The sequence below is a fragment of the Ceratotherium simum genome, chromosome 11 (assembly GCF_057802395.1).
Source record: "Ceratotherium simum simum isolate JZ-2026a chromosome 11, ASM5780239v1, whole genome shotgun sequence".
NCBI classification, from domain to species: Eukaryota; Metazoa; Chordata; class Mammalia; order Perissodactyla; family Rhinocerotidae; genus Ceratotherium; species Ceratotherium simum.
The window spans coordinates 18,595,715-18,617,773 of record NC_141910.1 but is presented as its reverse complement, the minus strand read 5'-3'; positions in this window follow the sequence as shown (position 1 = coordinate 18,617,773).

Genomic DNA, 22,059 nt, shown 5'->3' with positions numbered 1-22,059 from the left:
AAGAGTGGGAATTCACTAGGATCCAAGAGTGGGAATTCACTAGAAAGTCGAGAAACAAGCTGCAGGGCACTGCTTAGCTGAGATTAGAGAGTATATATTGTAGCAGAACCAGGAAGAAGTGTGTCTAAGATGCCATATTTGTTGCTTATTCAACTGACCTTTACCCACCTGCGAGCAGGAGCAGAGAGTGGACACTTTCTAGGACTAGGAATTATCAAGAGAGGAACGACAGAAGGACAAGTGGTTAAAGGAGGTGGACACGGGCTTGGAAATCTGTGTGAGTGTATGTGAGGCACAGACTAAGGTAAGAGATAAGTGTAGTCAAGAAAGGGACTGTAGCTTGAGAAATCAAGGAATGCTCGAGGGATCATGCGTCCCAATGAGATTGAAGCAGATTCTGTTTTGGAATTGGAAAGCCTTTCTAAGATCCCTAATACCCTGTGATCTAGAATCTAGAACTGAGATCAGTGGTTCTCAAATGGACTTGAGACGCCCTGCCCCTGCCTGGGGACATCGGCAACGTTTGGAGACAATTTTTATTGTCACGATTGGGGCGGGGGTGCTACTGATATCTAGTGGGTAGAGGCCATGGATGCTGCTAAACATCCTACAGTGTGCTGTACAGCCCCCACAATAAAGAATTATCTGGTCTATAATGTCAATAGTGTCCCTGTTGAAAAACTCTGTTCTAGATTAAAACTCAATATCTAAAATATCTAATTAATTATTTAATGAAAACTCTTGGGAAATTTTTAAAGAAAATTAAACTGCTGAAAGTTCTTTTTACAATCCTATTATACCTTAGCATCAATTTTTATAGCCTCTTGGAAAGAAAGGACCTCCAATTGCTTTTATTCATTCATTTATTATTTCATCCAAAATAAGTTATTGAGTTTTATTACGGGGACCATATTATGGGAATATAAAAATGGGAATATAAAAATAAGGTAGATATAGACAAGCATTAACTCAGAGAAAAGTATTGTTATGGACTGAATTGTGTCTGCCCAAAATTCATATGTTGAAGTCTTAACCCCTAATGTGGCTGTATTTGGAGACAGGGCCTGTAAGGAAGTAATAAAGGTTAAATGAAGTCGTAAGGCTTGGACAATGGTCTGACAGGATTAGTGTCCTTATAACAAGAGACACCAGGGAGCTTGGACACTTTCTCTCTCTCTCTCTCCCCTCACCCACTTGTACACTGGTCATATGAGCACACAGAGAAATGTTGACCACCTACAAGCCAGGAAGAGAATCCTCATCAGAGGCCAATCATGCTGGCACCTTGATCTCAGACTTCCAGCCTCCACAACTGTGAGAAAATAAATGTCTGTTGTTTAAACCATCCAGTCTGTGGTATTTTGTTATAGCAGCATAAACAGACTAAGATAAGTATTTTTTCCTGTTTGTTTTTTTTATCTGTTTTTATCCCATGACTTGTCCTAAGCAAAAGGTCTTATGAGCGTTCCCACCCCAACATAACCCTTTTTCTTATTCTCCACTTTTCCCTCTACCTTTGGCAGTATGAGAAAGAGACTGGACTTTGAAATTAGGCAAATCTGATTCTAATTTCTAGCACCTAATCCAGATTAGGACTTAAGCACTCTGGGCCATAATATCCTCATTTGTTAAAATAAACAACCACGTTTACTTGCATGGATGCTATATGACTTAAGTTAAAGAGCAGGTGAGAATACCTATATTGCTCTAAGACATTGCAGTCTCTAATAGATAACAGTTTCAATTTTCCTTCTTGGATCACACTTGTATTCAAAAGCTGTTTTCAGGAATTCTTTGGTTTGTTCTTCCCAACTATCTCATTAGGCGTTAGTCTAAAGAAGTTGAAGTACTCCCTCTCCCAAAGAATCCCTGAAAGAATTTTGAAAACTGGAAAATTCCCATTCTCTAACAATTGAAACTCCAGTGATGAATTTCTGGTCCCATCAAAAGTAGAGGAATCAATGGTATTTTGAGGTGTGAGTACCTTACTAGTATAATAAAATGAAATAAATACATTGTTTCTACCAAAAAAAAAAAATCAAAGAAATAAAACGAAGCCTAACTATGGTCATTTCCAGCATACTCAATCCCTTAAGCATTTCTGGTGACATCAAATGACCCAGGATTGTATCTACAATCTACGTATCTATCAATTCCTACTTCACTATGTGCTCATTATGCCCCAAGCATTGTGCTAAGCTGTTTACACCTGCTAACTCATTTAATCCTCACAGAAGGCCCTGCTTCACTAGCATGCCCGGCTGGATGATGAAACAAGGGACATGAACCTCCATTTGATATTTATGACAATCCCTTCCTTTGTGTGACACGTGAAGCTGTAGAATGCAGACTCCTCTCACGAGGATAAGTAGAGTTACTGTAATGACTCCTGGAGGTGCTGGACGGCATCTGAATAAAAGAATCTGGCCCAGTTTCATGTGGCAAAAGATTATCACAAGTTTTAGACCAATTTTTATGTAGATTTCTCCAAATCATGTCTAGAACCACCTTATCTTCACCCTCTTTTGAATATCAACAAAGGAGACAAAGGCGCTTTTCATGAGAAACTTTTCATACTCCACAGCTAATTAAAATATAAGTAGTCCGTCTGGTTCATCATCTGTAACCACATAGAGCCCTGTGGTTGGGGGAAGTGTAGGGGGTGGTCAGTACCCTCCCCTAACAAACAGGAAATGTGGCTCCTATTGCTATGTGACCCGGTCAGGATACCTGATCTCTCAATCTGCCCCTCTAATAAAGATTAGAAAAGAGACCGTGGGAGCCAGCCCTGATGGCCTAGTGGTTCAAGTTCAGTGCGCTTTGCTTCGGCAGCCGGGGCCAGGTTCCCAGGCATGGAATCACACCACTTGGTCTGTCAGTTGCCATGCTATGGCAGAGGCTCACATGGAAGAACTAGAAGGACTTACAACTAGAATATACAACTATGCACTGGGGCTTTAGGGAGGGGAAAAAAAAAGAGGAAGATTGGCAACAGATGTTAGCTCAGGGAAAATCTTTCCAAGCCAAAAAAAAAAAAAAGAAGAAGAAAGGCAATCTGAAGAAACAAATAATTAAAATTTAAAACTGTCAATGGAAACGTTAAAAAAGAAAAAGAGACTGTGGGACCTAAGAGTTGGGTGACAGGTACCCATCAGTGCATGCTCTACCCTTTGTCTTCCAGGATCCAGCTTCTAAACATAAACTTTCTCCTGTTACACAACACAAATTAGAAGTTAAAATCCTGCCTAAATAGCCAGGCAAGGACCTACCATGGCTTTTCCTAAGACATCCTATCACCTTCAGCTATTCAAGACAGCAGGAGCCACCCTGGCAGAGACTCACAAAATCTTCAGACTTTTACTGGACCATCATTTATTCTCTGGGTTCACTGATACAAGCAGTACAAGGGCAGGGACCTCATCTGTCTTTGTCACTGCTATATTGCCAGGCCTAGCAAGGTGCTACGCACATCGTAGACACTCAGGAAATTATTGCTATGGAAGGAAGAAAAGGAAGGATGGAGGCGCGCAGGGAAGAGGAAAGAAGTTATCCTAAACTCTAACCAACATGGAGAAACCCAAAGAATGCAGTACACTAGAATTGCTCTTGGTATCGAAATCCGATACTAAAGTTGGAAGGAATCTCATGAATGTTGCTGAGCTCAGCTTGTCATTTACTAAGGTTCTGAGGGTCAAGTGGTTTACCACGGTCACAAGCAGGTTGTAGCAGAGATGTCCTGGCCCTTGTCCAAGAGCCTTTCCCCTATGCTGTGAGGCCTCTGGTGAATGCTTCTGGCCTGTGTCAACATTCTCTATGTTTTTAAAAAGTAAAGTGTACTTTACTTAAAGCTATTAAGAAACACATGATGTACTTATTTATTTATTTAATGTAATAGATTGACATAATCAGTCTTGGTGTTTAATAACAGAGCATTTCCTGTTTCTGGTGTGTACAAATGGGTTTGTATGTATACGTGCACTTCTGTTTTCCCTTGCAGTATAAAGAACAGAGCAAGATATAATGTCTATAGGGGTTTCCTCATCCGAGGATAATGATTTTAAAGGAATTCAAGGACTCAAATTCTTCACAGTGTTCTCTTAATGAAGAAAGTGCCTCTAAGGTTTTGGAATTGATACAGCAGTGATATTTAATGAAACATTCTTGAGATTTCAAATCCTGAAATGTGCTCTGTGCACACTGAATATTTTGACTTAGAAGAAATAATCTTATAATTCCCAAGTTTAATGCCATGCCTGTGAATTAGAAAATTAGGCCAATCGGGGTTTCTCAGGAGACAGCAAGCGGACAACTGCCAACCCAGGAGAGGTGAGCAACTGAGGCCTGATGCCAAAGCAAGAAGAAAGACATTCTGCGGTGAGCGAGGCGCACCTTCAAATGGGGGGCGAAAGGGCACACAGCCAGCCCGCTACAACCTCACCTCGCCTGCCCCTGGGTCAGAACTGAGAGCTGCTTCAGAGTAGTTTCCAAAGAACAGAATATCAAGAGTTTCAAATTCAAAATGTTATGTTACATTTACACAGTGCTTTTAACTTTTGTCAAGTACCTCCCTTCTCTGTCTATTAATGTAACACCCTCCTCCCAACCATAAGGACTAGAATGCCCTATTTTACGTCTATTTTTTAGATAAAGCAACTGAGAATTCGAAGTCAGATGATCTCTGAGCCAAGAGTAGAAGTCTGTTTCTGGATACCCAGTTCCGTTCCGTGGTCTTTCTACTTCACCTAGTAAGAACTTTTGGGGGTGGGGGCAGAGGGGAGGGTTATGGTTATGCTAAAAACTAAAAAATAGAAGCAAAAATAATGGAAGAAATGGAAAACTATATTCTTCCTACTTACTTGGTTACTTACTACTGTAAATATGGACAAGGATAGCAGAATAAATCAAATTCACAGGTATATGAGACTGCCATGTTAGAAGGATGAAACCACTCTCACAAAGCTGTTTAAAGAACCAGCATAGCTAACATGATGTTAATTTTTAGCTGATTTGTGTTACATGTCCTCTGCCTTCCTCAGCAATCCCTTGGATGGCAGTTCTAAAGTGTGGTGAAATGGACACAAGGATTAAAGAGGCACAGATTTGGAATAATTGGCCCCTAGGTAATTGAGAGCTGACTGTCCTGTGATCTGACTAACAGGTTCCTTCCACCAAGTAATAAACAACTTTCTGGAAGCCATTTTTCCATCACTTGGAATGACATCTTTCAAGGATCTCTCTAATACAGTGGTCTAGCCCTGGGATTCAGTATTTCAAGAAATACCTTTAAGCCAACTAAACCTCCAGAGATTTTTCTGTTTTCACTCAACTGTTGTTTCAGTTCCAATATTTCTAGGAAAACATTGATTGATTTACTGTAGTAAATTACGAGATGTTTCTAACGTTGGATGCAATATGTCTGATTTGTGATCTTCAGGCCTCAGATGTTTTATAGTGGAAGTTAAAAATTGTGCACTGTAGCCTGGCGCAAATAGGCTCACCTGGACACCCAGAAAAGCCTCCACTTGATGTGTTACTTCTCTTCTCACACCTTCTGACTCCACTCCCCCTGATTCAGTCATGATCCACATCAACAAATTACGATGCGTGATTTGAAATGGCTGATTTCAGACTAGTCATGAAGCAATCTAAGTGTCATGCTGAAAGGAACAGATGCTAAGGGATTGATGGAGGCTACTTATACACAATGTCAGGCATCATAGAGGCAGAAAGCTATGCTTGATGTGTCTGAAAAAAGCAAAACAGCCTGAGCGTCAAAGCTTAATAGTTGCCTGCCGGGTTGTCTTTTCTGCCAAACTGTAAGTTCTGTGAGGTCTGTGTCTGCTGTACTCACCACTGAATATCCAGTATCCAGCCCTGTGCCCAGCACGTGGGAGGCGTACAGTACATATTTGTGGAAGGGATGAGTAAGAGGATGACCAATGAGTCACGAAGAGGGAGAAGCACAGGTTCAATTGGAGTTATCAAAGTTGAAAGCTGTATTTCTCAACTGCTTTTCTCTTTCCTTTTTAGAATTGTTCACAAATTTCAGTCAAACTCATTGGCAGTTTTATACAGTTGGGCTGAACTGCACAATCATCAACTGTTGCCTGTTGACGCTGTTTCTAAAGACAACAGGTCTTGGGTTTAAGTTGTAGATAAGTTAGTGCCCATAGTGCTCTATGGCCAGAGACTCAAATTATATCTGTGTTAAACTCTCTTGCTGGCTGTGTTAGTTTTCTAATGTCTCACAGTCTGCAAAGGAAAAGTACTTTCTAATCTCTAATCCTAATCTTCCCTGTCACAATCTGAACCCATCTCTATTCTGCCCTGGATGCAGTCAGAGGACAACTGTTCACTGATTCCTCTTGATTCCTCTCTGGATCAGTTAGTTTTGCTGTATAACAAACCACCATCCTTAATGGCGTAAAGTAACAACCATTTTATTTAGCTCATGATTCTTTGTATTATCAATTTAGGCTGGGCTCAGCCAGGTGGTTCTCCTGGGCTGATCTGGGCTTGCCTGTTCTTGACCAGGCTTACACACATATCTAGGGGGGCTCAGATGGATGCCTGGTACCTCTTTTTGCAAGATCTCTCATTCTCCAGGAGGCTAAGCCAGCCTTGTTCCTAGGGTGGCAGAGGGTAACAGAAGTTGTGAAGACTCCGAACGTTAGTTCAGATCTCATGTATAATTTCTGCCACATTCTAGTGGTCAAAGCAAGTCACTGGGCCAGCCCAGATTTAAAGGGTAAGGCAATAGATTTCCCTTCCTGATGAGAGAATTTGTGACCATTTTTGCAATCCACCACACTATTCTAGACTCCCTTCAGTTTCTTGAGTGTCATCCCTTCCTCACATTTTCTCAAAAGAAGTCCTTTTCTGTTTATTTTGGATCCAACCTCCAGGATCCACATGTATCTCACTCATTTATTCCACAGATATTTATTGAACATCTACTGCGCGTCAAGGTCTAGGCTAGGCTCAAATTCCACCAATGCTTAATTCTTACCTTTAAGGAGCTTAAGGCTGGAGGATTAAGGGGATTCAAATAATGAAGAACTAGGTGCTAACAAACAGAATAAAGTATCCTCGGAACCACAGGAGTATATGGCAGGGCTATTAAACTCATGTCTGACATGGTGAGCCAGAAAAGGTTCCTGAGAAAGGCAGAACTTGAATGAGCAGGAGCCTTTTAGATCAATGCTACTCAAAGTACGGTCTGTGGACTAGTGGCAGTCTTCAAACTGTGTGTTACTGGTCTAGTATGAGATAAGAGGAAGAGTTTGGGAAATTTAATAGCAATTTGATGTTGCTGCAAAGCCCAAGCATATGATTTTGAAAAAGTATTGGTCGGTAACAAATCGAAATTTATTTATTTTTTTTATTTCTTTATTAGAGATAGTCTGAGAAGCACTAACTAGGTGACAAAGGGTAGAAGAGCATCCCAGGTATGTGTGTGCTAGACTGAATATAGACTCCCCAAAAGAGATCCAGGTCCTAATCCCTATAACCTGTAAATGTTATCTTATATGGAAAAAGTGTTTTTTGCAGATGTGATTAAATCAAGGATCTTGAGATGGGGAGATTATTCTGGATTATCTGGGTGGGCACTAAATGTAATCACAAATGTCCTTGTAAGAGGAAGGCAAAGGGATATTTGACACTGGTGGAAGAAGAGAAGGCACAGATTGGAGTGATGTGGCCATAAGCCAAGGAATGCTGGCAGCCACCAAAAATTAGAGGCGGCATGGAACAGACTCTCCTCTAGAGCCTTGAGAAGGAGCATGAACCTGCTGACCCTTGATTTTGGACTTCTGGCCTCCAAAACCGTGAGAGTAAATTTCTGCTGTTTAAGACACCAAATTTGTGGTAATTTGTTACAGCATCCCTAGGGAACTATTACAATATGTGAAAGCAAGGAGGCATGAAGCAACATGATATGTTCAGGGATCTATAAGAAGATAGAAAATGACAGGAGTAAAATATATATTTTATTTAGGGAGGAAGAGTAGAGACAAGGAGAAAGAGGGAGGCAGAGACTGGGAACACCAAGGATCCCACTTCATCCCATACTGATGTGCAAATAATTAGCAAGAAAGGCTTTGGAAACCATTCACTTCCCAATCAGCGAAGTGTGGCTATATTCTACATGGACCAAAACACAGAGGAATATTATTCTCTGAACTCATTTCAGGAAAAAAGAGTACATCTTGCACGCGTCTATAAATTCAAAATAAGATGTGATAATTGATGTGTACCCTAAGCTCAGCTTTCTCAGGAGAGGAGAATCAGTCAAATTTGCTGAAACAATTGAGGAGTTCAGACTACTTACCTGGTTCATAAGTAGTGGATGCTATAAATAAGCTACTGAGCTAGTAAAAAAAAATCTCCCAATCTGTGTAGCCTGAACCACGTATGCATACACATGCACACACACACACACACGTAGCTACACACACATTGCAAAACCAACCTACCACACGAACCCAAAGGAAAAAGGAAAACCATTAAGGAAAGAGTGGGGAGAGACTAAGGACTGGCAATTGCTAGTGACATGTTTACTAAATATACTTTAAAACATTAAACATAACATTGGAAAGCAGAGGAGCCAACTGGTTGGAGAAGCCCACTGATTATAATTCAGGTTAGGTCTCTGATCTGCTTTCTCAACACTTGGCTTCACAACTGGAACTCTGCCAAACGACTCTGCATCTCTGGAGTCGCCAGGCGACTCCCAACTTGGCATTTCTGACACAGGAGAGCTAGCCAGGAAACCCCTCTTTGCAGGGGAACCATTGGCCAGACTCACTCTATCAACATCCAGACATCGTAGTTAATTACAAACACACAGGACCAACCTGACAGCCAGCTCTGCAAGTAGCAGACACCAGCCTTCCCCAGGGAACTGGCTTGGCTCCAGTGAGTACTCCCAGTGACAAGAACCCTTTTAAGCAAGACACTCCAAGGGCTCAGCAGATTGCGACAGGTTTTGTATTGCCATGTAAAGACATTCTCTTACCCCCACCACTTCCTCAAAAATACCAAATTTCTATTCAGAGATGGTGAATGGAAATCCCTGGCAATGAAATTATATCCAACATTAAAAAAATACAAATGAGTTCCTCATCACGTCCCTAGTTCCCACCCGTCTGGCACTAAACTCTTTTTAGACAGGAGCCTAGGAAAAATCTTAGGAAATTTGTGAAACCCTTGACCATGACTCAGGTGTGTGGGAGGAAACAGTTTGACTCAGAAGCCTATATCTCCCCTTTTTTGACATTTTCCAACAAGAAGTTATTCAGCAGGAAGGCTGGAAATTTGGCCACAAATGTTAAGATCTAGGCAAGGAATTAGTCAAATGCTTTTATGGAGAACCCATTTGTACTTGACATTAATTTAGGTTGTCTGCTAGAAGGCCAGACTTCTTGGAAAAGTTGGGACCAGGAGAATTGAGTGCTATGCATCTGGATACTAACTGACTAAAGCAACTTGAGAAATGCATCCTGCTTCAGCCCCATCCATCGGTGTGATCCTGGCACTTGTACTTATGACAGGAGAGGCATTTTGACGGTGAATGATAGGATTAATCACATTACTCCAATTGCCCACCAGTGAGTGACGCATCAACAGCCATGACTTGGCCAAAGTCACTCGACTCAACTGAGCCAGAGCATTAAGCCAACATTCTAGGCGTAGTTTTTATGTTCCTAAGACAATTCTACTATTATGCAGCTTGCCACCATAATGTGGAGCTTGGCTCTTAGGAAGAGTTTATTAAAGCCAATGTTTTTCTTGTTCTAGTACATTTGCTTTGCATCCCTTCAGCAACTTATTGTGCTACATTCAACTAGGTAAGAGCTTTATGCTTTAATCCTGGTTAGACGGTGGAGAACTTTCTATATCTTTCGTCCTCAGACAGAACCATATGTGGACTTCCAACTTACTTTTTCTGATAAAGAAATGTGTATTTCTGTATAAGAGAAAGATCCTTAGTCCAGAAACCACAACGTCACCACATTCCAGTAATCTTTGGTATGTCTTACTTGGAAAGATTTCTCAAGTAACATTTTCCCATTTGTATTCCATTGTCCTTTTACATGCTGTCCCTTTGAAGCTTAGACCCTTAAACCGTGTGCACATCTGTCATGCATAACCCTTCCCCTTAAGCATTCCAAAGGTCTGTGGCAGAATACCAATCTTCCTCCCCAGGTCTACACTAGTCCAGGAGGAAATCTGTACCCGGAAAGAGAATACCCCTAATAGAATGACCTTTACTGAGGCTTGACATCTGCTACCTTGTAAGCTTCTTACACTCTCAGCCTAATCCACCTGGAGGCTTTTCTGCTTGATGGAAGGTGATAAAAAAGCTGTTAGGATGTAAGCCTTGTCTTAGATTCAAAGCATGTAGGCTGCTTGAGATTCTGAGGCTTAGGGCAGACAGAGGGAGAAATATTTCTTAGTTCAGGTGCAATTCTCACGATGCTTATTAGGATGAACTCTAGCGTAAGAACAACTTTATTGGTATGAAAGTCAAGGCAAGGCTTCCTAATAGGGAGGAGGCTCCCAGCTTCCCAACATTTCAGAGGAGCTAATGTAATGGTGATCATAAAACTTGCCTTGCCGACAAGAACCAAGAAGCCCAACTCTAGAAATTTACAATCCACAGAGGATCAACAGCTTGTATTCTGGATATCTTAAAGGTGAATGCTCTCAAACACCCAACCGTCTGTGGCGATGAAAACCTGGGCACTCATGGCTATAAATAATCCAGTCTGTTTCTTACAGCAACTAAGGCTAAGGCCTAAATTCCAAATTGAACTGGCTTTTTGATTTATACCCTTGGCCAAGAGAAGAAAGCTCAGAGACAGAGCTTCTCAGAATAACAGAGGTATGTCTCCCAGGAGAGAGGGAGACTTGGAGATACGTTACTGAAGATCTGCTCCCCTGAGTAATAGGATAATTGCTTCTCAGAATCACAAAGTGAAATGAAAATATGAACTACCTTGGAAGAACTAAAAAGGGTGAAAATGTTATTGTACTATGAAAGAATTTTTTTTTCCCTAAAGCAAGAAGTGGAATTTCTAATGCTCAGCCAACTCACTCCAAAGGGGAATTATTTATAGTCTGCATGGAAAGAAAATTTTGCTCCATTTTAATAAATTTTTGGTGTTGAAGAATCTGGTATGTTGGAAAGATATTTGTGCTTTGATAAACTATTTACATTTTTTTCTTTCTCATATATTCTTTCTTTTTTTTTTTTTTTGTGAGGAAGATTAGCCCTGAGCTAACATCTGTTGCCAATCCTCCTCTTTTTGCTGAAGAAGATTGGCCCTGGGCTAACATGCATGCCCATCTTCCTCTACTTTATATGGAATGCCGCCACAGCATGGCTTGATAAGCGGTGCATCGGTCCATGCCCGGGATCTAAACACATGAACCCCGGACCGCCAAAGCAGAGCACACAAAATTAACTGCTACACCACTGGGCCAGCCCCTCAAATATTATTGATTAGATTATAGAACTATAGATATATCGCTATTGATTTTACAGCAGGTATGAGATAAATACGTCTCATCATTGCTGACATTACCAGTTCTGTGGCCTTTGATATATTCACATATTTGACTCTTAGAACACCTGAGAAAACCTATCCTTCGGGGAAAGGAGTGGGTGATATACATAATATCCTCACAATAATAAAAAATCTCCATCAATATTCACAGCAGAAAAGGGATTATTTTAGCCTCATTTCACAGTAGAATAAAATGCGAGAGGATTAAGTGACTTGTGCAAGGTCACACAACTAGTAAGGATTAAACTGGAATACCAGATTCCTAATCTCATGCTCTTTCTAGTACAATATGCTGCCTTAAATCTGAACCCTAAATGGACCACATTTCAGAAAAGCTAATAATATCTGTAAACATCACTGTGGGTAAGTGATTTATTTTACCCAATTTCCCTTCTCCCTGAAGGAGATGTCTGTATTTGCCAGGAGCTAAAACATTGGTCGTTCTACCCACCTAGCAGGAACATGGCTCCCCTGAGTTGCTAAGTTTAGGCATATAAGATAAAGTGGAAGGATGTAAAGTTACACTGATTTTATATCTCCCAGTTGAGATAATGCTTCTGAGAGCCACTCAGAGTTGAATAAATTGAACAAGTGCAGTTTTGATTAATTTCAAAGGATAAAAAGTATAGCATATTATTTCCTGAATCAAAAAGATAAAATCAATTGGAGCAAAATGAAGTTCCTATTCTAAGATATACTTAGCTTTATATTTATCTGCTGAATTTCAATAATAAATATGCAGAATAATTTGAGAAACCTATGCATGTGAATGATCCTTGTACTTGAAAGACTCAGATAAAATATCTAAGCAAATGGAACTATTTAAAACATAGGATTGCATGTAATGCAAATTAATCTATTATAACGGCTTTGGCTAACATTCTTCTAGGCTTACCATGTGCCAGGCCTTGCGCTAAGTGGGCATTATTTCATTTCATCTTCACACCAACTCCATGAGGAAAGAACTAGTATCATCTCCAATTACAGACAAAGAAACTGAGGTTCCTTGAAGTTAAGTCGCTTCTTGGAGACGCCTGAGGTAGGACGGAGCAGAGTTGGGAATTGAAAGCTCCATGTGTCATCACCACAGTTACTACCTCCTCTTTACATTTTGACTGAGTACTCTAGAGATACACACCAATTTGAGAAGGGAAATAAGTTAAATTTAGTTTCTAAAAGTTATTTTTAAAGCAATTTGCTAACAATGAATTATGCAAGTAATTTCAACTTTGATAACCACTGGCATGATCCTTACCAATGATCAGCAGGGCCAAACCTCAACATGGGACCTCCCCTCCCCATCCTCCCCCCAGCCCTCACGTCTCAATTCCAACTCCACTTACCTCACCCCAGAACCAGATGAAGAATGTCCTGAGTGCAGCCTGAGATATTAGAAGATGAGGTGGAGTGGACCCAGCAGAAAGAGAGGATGATACCACGAAGAGGCAGAAAAGACAACAAGCATCTACATAACCATCCCAACACCAGCACACCAGACAAACCTTGCTGCCTTTCCCCAAACAAGCTTTCCCCTCTCCCCTGACACTAAGGCCCATCTACCTGCATTTTATCTAAATGCAGATGATATTTACCTTTATCTATTTCTCTTTCAATCATTCATTCATGTCTATATTTAAGTTTCTGGCACCATGCTAGGTGCTAAGGATACAAAAATTAATGAGATGCCATCACCAGTCGCCAAAGCCTTCACAACCCAAGGAGAGTGACATATGATCAGAGAGAGTCCAATGTGGAGAGGCAATGAAGAAGGAGGTAAGCAGAGAGGACTCTGGGAACATAGAGGAGGTAGCAACCCAGCCGGAGTGGGGTGGGCTGGTCAGAGAAGACCTTCTGGAGCAAATGATTCATGAGCTGATGTGGGTTCTAAAAAGTAAGTACGTTAGTGAAGGAAAGGAGGTGAGTAGGAGGACTATGTTCTGGTAACAGTAGACCTCATGACCCGGAAGTAGCCTGGTGTCTCTAGTGATTCACCAACTGTAGTCTAAGTAAAAGGTCCAAAAAGAGGCAGGTATTTGTGTGTGTGTGTGTGAGGAAGATCAGCCCTGAGCTAACACCCATTGCCAATCCTCCTCTTTTTGCTGAGGAATATTGGCCCTGGGCTAACATCCGTGCCCATCTTCCTCTACTTTATATGGGATGCCGCCACAGCATGGCTTGACAAACGGTGCGTCAGTCCATGCCCGGGATCCGAACCTGTGAAACCCAGGCCGCCGAAGCAGAGCTTGTGAACTTAACCGCTAAGCCACCGGGCCGGCCCCAAGAGGCAGCTATTTTAATGCCTCAGACCTCTAGAAAAGAAAGAGATTAGCAATTAAAGGGGAGAACCTTCATGCTAACTCTCCCCTTTCCACTCCTGTTTTTACCCAAGTCACTCCATCACCTTCATCCAATTCTCTACTGTGGATTTGGCCGCTCAGCTGTGGGCAGCACCAGATTAATAAAGCGGTGCTTCGGGTCTGAGTTAGAGACTACAAATGAGCATAGGGACCAGCTGAGCAGCATTGATACGAATGTGCTATGCTTCTGCTTTTCCCTCGTGCAAGCCCACGCCTTCACAGGAGCACATTTGCTCCTGAGAGGGCAAAGAAGCCACATAAATGCAAAAGATGCTTATGCTTTCTAACCACCACAAGCCTGTCCTCTACCTTTTAGAACAGCAGTGACAACAACTCCAGCAACTACAATTTATTGAGAGCTTCCTATGGGCCAAGCTACCCTCAGGTCCCACCTGGACACTCAGCAGCCTCCTGACTGATTTACTTATATTCTCTCTCTGGCCCCTTCCGCTATCTTCTCCATATGGAACCAGGGTGGGCTTTGTGAAGTTGATTTACAAAATTGATTCTCTCAACCTCCATGCCCCTGCTTCACACACCCAAGCTTTCATACACACTGTGCTTCAATGGCTTCCCATTCCACTTAGGATGAAATAAAAACTCCTTCATTGGACCTACAGAGCCCTTTCATGGTCTGTCTCTTCTCTCTCTCCATCCTTTTCTCACACCATATGCCCCCAAATTCTACTCAAGACCAGGAGACCTTCTTTCATTTCCTTGACCCTGCAATGCTCACACATGCTTTTCCCTCTGCCTGGACCATTGTTCCCACTCCTCTTCACCTTTGTTAGTGTCGTTGAGTCGATTCCAACTCCTAGCGACCCCGTGGACAGCAGAGTGGAACCCTGCCCAGTCTTTTTGCACCATCCTCTCACCTTCTGGTGCTATATCAGACAATGCTCCACTGCTATTCACAGAGTTTTCATGGCCACTTTTTTCAGAAGTTGGCTAGGTCCTTCTTCCTAGTCTGTCTGATCTGGAAGCTCTGCTAAAACCTATTCAGCATGGATGACCCTGCTGGTACTTGAAATACCAGTGGCACAACTTTCAGCATCACAGCAACACACAGCTGCCACAGTATGACAACCAACAGATGGGTGATGTGGTTCCCTGACTTGGAAATGTAGTAGGGCCATAGCAGTGGGAGCACTGAATCTTATCCACTAGGCAACCAGGGCTGGCTCCTCTTCACCTAGTTAACTTCTCAACATCCTCCAAATGGCAGCTCAATGATCATCTCTTTAGAGAATTCCTGATCACCCTGACAAGGTCAAAGTCTCATATTATAAGCTTTCAAAGCAGTATACATCTTCATTCACTAACCAAAATAATGATTTTGCATTTATTGGATATTTGATCCAATGCCTGTCATTATTCAGTGAAGGAGATACAACAATGAACCTATGAGCATGGGAGCATGGGATCCACTACACCTGCCGTATACGGCATCGGCTGGAAGCAGCTGACCTGATGGAACATTGGAATGCCCTATTAAAGTTTCCACTAAGACGCCAGCTCAGGTTTCACAACCTGCAGGGTCAGGGTGCTATGCTTCAGGATGTAGTATATGCAAAAAATCTACACCTGATATATGGTGCTGTGCCCCTAATGACTAGAACACAGAGGCCCACAATCTCCCAATGACCCACCTATTGAATTTGTGTCTCCTATCACCACCACTCAAGGTTCTGTTGAATTGGAGGTTCCGGGTCCCAGCAGGGGGTGAGGTGGGAATGTGAGGAATATTTTCATATGGGGACACAGTAAAGAGTATTCTAAACCTAAGACTATGATAACTGCCTCGTCATGTTGGGATCCTCATGCCGGTGAACCAGCAGGCAAAAAACGGGGTTACCATAACTGCAAAGTAATTGACCAGACTCATCATGAGGAACCGGGGTTGCTGCTTCATAATGTGGGCAGTGTATGGAGCTTGGGAGACTCACAGGGCACCTCTTGGTGCTGTCATGACTGGGAGAAAAGTGAAAGGGCAATTGTAGCAATGACAACCTGACAAAAGTAAGGCAACCAAGGGATAGACCCCTCAGAAAGGAAGATACAGGGCATCCAACAAGGCAACTAACTACTTGGCTGAGACTAAAGAAGACCTGGAATGAGCAGAGGGAGAGGAAGGTAGCAAATATCATTCATGAGGCTGGCACCAGCTGCAGCAGAGTGGACTAGAGATATCTGTCTTAGGTCTTTCTGAAGAGTCGGGGACAGAGTGGACTTAATGTGGGATATAACCGTCCCTGGGTGGGGTGGGCTCCCCTCAGATTTCATTCAGCTGCAGCTCTGATGAGCACTTACTTCCATGTACGCAGGAAGTGTTCCACCTCAAGACCCCACCAGCATCCCCTTACTTTTCTGCCTCTAGAATTTTTCATAAGCCAAGGAATCTCTAACAGCCTGAATTTTTATCTAGAGTTTACTTATCATGTGACTTTGCTTAGTTAAAAAAATAGTATGATTTTGACTGAAATAATAAAACTTATGTTTTGCCACTGTAATTTTTTTTTCTTCTTTGGTACACATTTCTGTCATGTCACTGAAAGGTAGAATAACGGTCTACATTTACGGTTTCACCATGAGTTACTGACATCCTTGTCATTGAAACAGGTGACTAAGAAGAAATCCTGGTGGCAACCAGCTTCATACATACTTATTTTGTATCTTGACAAATGGAAACTCCTTAGATAAAATATAAGGCAACTTATATTTTAGGCTAGCTTGTTTCTGAATACTCCAAAATTTTAGAGATGCATATTGGTATTACAAACACACTTTGAATACATTTCAAATAATCATGTTTGGTCTAGATCTGTGCTAATACGGTAGCCACTAGCCAAATGTGGCTATTGAGTACTTGAAATGCAGCTAGTCCAAACTGAGATGTATTATACACACTGGATTTCTAAGACATAGTACGAAAAAAATGAATGTATAACATTTCAGTAATTTTTTCTATGATTACGTGTTGAAATGATATTTTGAATATACTAGGTTAAAGTGTACTATTAAAATTATTTTCACTGTCTGCTTAATTTTTTTAAGGTGGGTACCAGGAAATTTTAAATTATCTATATGGCTCATGTTACATCTCTTTTGGAGAGTGCTAGTCTGAAGCTTTACAAACCAACTTCCTTCTAGTGGAGGAAATAGAAAATCTTTATGAAGGCAAGCCCAATCAGAGGGGAAAATTGATATACACTTGTAGAAAATGTACTGTTGTCCCGTACCTCTTCTGATAGTCTACTGACTTCATATCCTAAATAAAAAGGAAAGGAATCGCCCAGTAAGTCAACATCTGCTTGTTAAACACTATGAGAAAACTGAGGTTGTGTCTCATGACTAAAGGCCAAATCATCCACTCTTCTTCCTTTTAAAAGTCTTAAAATAGTCCAACAAAGTTGGTAAGCAGTCCCTCTCTGACCCTGTATACTCGCACCTCCAAAAAGAAACATGGCTTAAAAAATATCTGTTGATCTAGCAAAAATAATGAGATGTTGTAAACCAGAGGCTACCGTGCAAAGAGTTGAGTTTGCCAAGAATCTACTCCGTGTAATACCACATGACGTTGTTTGATCTCTTTTATCTTAGCAAAGATAAAAGGCCAGCCACAGGGAGACACAATGAAACCCAGGGAGCACTGCAGAGGAACCCAGCAGCTGCCCAGGGAAGAGCACCTCGTTTACATCAACACGCCATGCCAGGAAGAAAGGAGTGAGACTTCGGTCCCTGAGGCATTAAGTCCTGGCCCTGATGCCCTGATCCAGGTCTCAAGTACCTCTATCCTGACATAGTCCTGGGCATAACAACTTGGGAGATCAGTTGTCCTTTCTGTGAAATTGTCATTAATCCATGAGTAATTTGGCACTATTTTCTGCATGAGTTGTCCTCTCTGAAAATGAGCAGACTCGGGCTTGTGAAAATGAAAATTGATTTACTTTCTATTCTTGAGCTCATCTATTTCAGGTCTACTTCTTCTGGGATGTACTAGGAGACTACACTGCTTTCAAGTTGTGGAAATTTCTTTGAAAAAAACAACTGAAAGAGACTTGGAATGAGAATGCACTTGGCTCATTGGTTTGCCATCCAGTGCTACATCTCTTCCTAAGCAGGGAGAATCAAGCCACTGTCTACTTATGTGACCTATGAGTCACGTAGGTAGTTATCGTCTCCCTTCCTTAGCTGGATCAACTCCATTCTATATACCTTGCTTGTTTAAAAGTATAAAATTTTTAATAATATTTCTATAAAAAATAGCAAGCAGAAATGGTACAATTAGATGCTAATATAATGGTGATTGTTCAAAGGTGAATTGCAGAGCTTTGGCCCACTTTTGGGGAAATGTAATCAATATTGCTGCCAATGTCTACTGGCAAGCCAGCACCACAAACCAACCAGTTTGATTTCATAATAAAGTGCCATTGTGATCTACTAAAGCAACAGTATCCTTTTAGGTGCTGGATTAGAATCCAGGCTAGTCCACAATATAGACTTTACACATCATCAACTTCCACACAGGACATAAATTGCACTAATATAGTAATATACTGAAATCTCAGACCAACTGTTTGTCATCGGATTAGAATGTGATGACACAAAATAAAGATGTGAGATGGATCTGTGCTGAGGTCTAAATTCACGTTAGAAGTCTGGAAAGAAAAGACTGTTTATAAAATTATAGCCCAGGAATTGCTGCCAAAGTCAGCCTTTGGTGCAGCTGTAAGCCGGATGGAATCCACCTCCCTGACATCAGACCCACCCACTGGAATGCTGTTCCTCCAACTGGAGCTTCCCTAGAGTGGAAACTACATGTCAGACTACAAAGTAGGAGCTGTCATGCCAGTGCTGTTGGCCTTTTGGATCTTTATGGTGGGTTAGTTATTTACCCTCTTCCAGCCAGCAAAAAGAAGGCTGTTGGAGCACTTGTGGTTTTAGCATTCATATTTTTCATTCCCACATTTTGAGTTTTGCTCAAAACTGTCAGATTTCATGAGTCCTACCCTCTAGAAACTTCACCTTTGGTAATTAGGTAACTGTTGTCTTTCTTTCCTCCTTTTTTCCATTCTCCTTCAATTCCCCTCTTCTTCATCTTCTATTCCCCAAAAATGATGACTTCCTTAGTACAGATTCTGCTTCCACAGACATTGTGCTATATCATTTATAAAACCCAAGGATATATTTTTGTTTTCTATTGTTGAGAAATATTTGAGTCATATGTAAAGATGCCATGGAAAAGATGTTTATGCAGAAGGTGTGTCTGGACTAGAGACAAAATAAAGTTTGATATGATTACTTATACATTTTAGAAGCTCCTAGATGACTATCTTAAAGGTTTTTAAAAATATAATGTTTGGAGTTACAGTCACAATATAAAAATATTTTAAAAAGTTTAATATAAAAATATTTAAATAAATTTCAACTGTTTTGGGGGCAGTAGGATGGTGAGTGTGTTGGGCATAGTGTTAACCTAAGCTTTGGCTAACTGATTTAATATTCATTATGTAAGTTGATCCTCATAAAACCAATGTTAGGAAGAAGAGCTAGAGATTAATTCAATTTTATAAGCAAGAAAATTAGTGTTTAGAGATGTGAAATGACTTGCTCAAAGTTACCCCCTAAGCCACAGAGACTAAATGACAAGAATCCAAGTCCTCTGAGTTAATCCAAAGTTCTGCCTCTAAAATGTCATTTGGATGGTAGAGTCTGGTACTTGGTTGCAATCAAAGAAATTTATAGGTTCAGGGCAGTGGATCAGAATCAACCAATCTTTCTACCTCTCAGACACAGCTGGTTCATATGTAAAACTGCCTTGCTTGTCTCAACCACGTCTTTAGAAGTTAGCAAATGTGCCTTTTCCATATTATGTAAACTCCTACCTGCAATAGGCAGGAGGCAGCTGATAATTATGGACAGGCTTGTTAATATTTACTCACAGTCATTTCTTGAGCATTTGCTATGTGCCAGGCTCTCCACTAGCTTATGAGCTATTAATCAATATAGTGTACTTTGCATTGGAGCATCATCGCAGATGCTCTAAAATGAACTGATCGTTCTGGCTGCCAAAAGTTTGTTTTTCTAATTAATTCTTGGTTTTCAGGCTCAGTGGAAAGACATAATGAACCTTAGAGGGGCCACTATTTATACTAAGGGTGGAGTATCAGGGTAGGGCTTCTTTATGATATCAGTGTTGAAATGGAGTAGCAAAACCTGAAACAGGAAAAAAACCCATGGCAGAAACTAAGGGGATGCCTTCAAATCATCAGGTTAGAGTGCAAGTACAGGGGGATCAGGAGACATTGACTCTGACCAGGCATGCGAGTTTGCAGGGCAATTCGAAATCAAGGACAGCAGGAATTCTTAAGAAGGAAAGGCCAATGCAGACTGTCCACTCAAGGTCACAGCAACAGTATTCAGCCATAGTGGCCTCTTTTTAAGACTCTTCAGGCAAATAATTCTTACTGGTTTCAAACATACTGTATCATGAGCCCAAAGTCTGAACTTCTAGATATTTATTTCAAAGCTGTTCTTAAGGAAAAGTTCTGTTATATAAATTATAATAAATAATGCCATGGTGATCTTTACTTTTGTTTCTCTCCCTGGAATTAACCATGGGCTCAAGACTTTTTCAAGATATTATCATCCCATATAATCCTTTTCTTCTTCCCAAGCTTCGGATGTTCTTCTGCTATAATAAATATCCATGATTTGTGGATTTGGAAAATCCAAAACAATTATTGCATGCCCTCTGTGTGCTTGTAGCATGTACCTTTATAGAACTTCTCTTTAAATAAACAGCTATCCCCTCACACCACATTTTTGTCCCAGTTCTTTCCAAGACTATTACTCAGAAATCTAAAGTGTTGCAATTATGGTGTCACACCTTCACTGTTTCAGTTATCCATTGCTGTACAACAAACTACCCCCAAATTTGATTTCTTTAAACTGCAATCATTTTATTTGCTCACAATTCTGTGGGCAAGAAATTTGGGCAGTGCTCAGCAGGGCAGTTCTTCTGTTCCATATGGCATCAGCTAGGGTTGGAATGTCCAACATGGCTACCATGTGGCTTCATCCATCTGGCAGCTGAAATGGGCTGGAAGATCCAAGAATGCTTCACTCACATGTCTGGTGCCTCGGTGCATCTCTGTGTAGCCTCTCTTTCTCCACGTAGCTAGCTTGGGCTTCCTCACAGTATGGTAGACTAACATCTTATATGGTAGTTAGCTTCCACAGGCGTGAAATGAGAAGATATAGATCTCTTTAGCCCCAGTCTCTAAAGTTACCAGCATCACTTCTGCCACATTCTATTGGTCAAAACCAGTGACAGGCTCAGACAGCCTAGATTCATGGAGATGGAGAAATAGACTCCTCCTCCAGATGAGAAGAGGGAGGAAAAGAATCCAGAGCTATGTTTTGCATTCGGCCATACTCACTGACCTAGAGTGTCATCATTCATCAAGTCAACTCCATAGCACCAAAGTCTAACTTCTCTTCGTATCTTTGAACCATCTTCTCTGCCTTCCAAGATCCCTGAAACCTGAAATCCAAACAATTTAATGATACCAATGTTTCAAATTAGTGTCTGTCTTGTTGTGCTGGTAGTTGGGGAGGGGATCAATATTAATGAAGAGGGAAACAGCAAACATTGCTAATGAGGATGAAGCAGGAGTGACCCAGCTACTGTGGGGATGTGCTTCAGCACACAGTGAGTAAAAGGACACTGCGTATGAAAGCCTGAATCTTTAATGTGCCCACAATAACACCACCACCAAAGTTAGCACTATGGATAAATTTTAATAGATGATATCTTACAAAAAGCTCTTTCCTTGAAATGCAGCCTAAAGACTAAATTAGAGGCAAAGCCCCAGTCAGTTAACTGCGCTATAACATCTGAAGAATTGATTTTCTTATTTTCAGCTGTCAGATCTGCTACAAGGAATGAGTTTTAATTCTGGGGATGTTATTAAACTCCTTGCTTAACTGGCAGAAAAATGGAACTGCTAGCCTGGTGACGGTGGAGCTGCTGTCGGATTGAATGACACCTGTCAGAGTATGATGAATGACCCTCTCTTCCCCACAATCCCCTGTTCTGTCACTCAGGTGAGGCCCATTAATCTTCA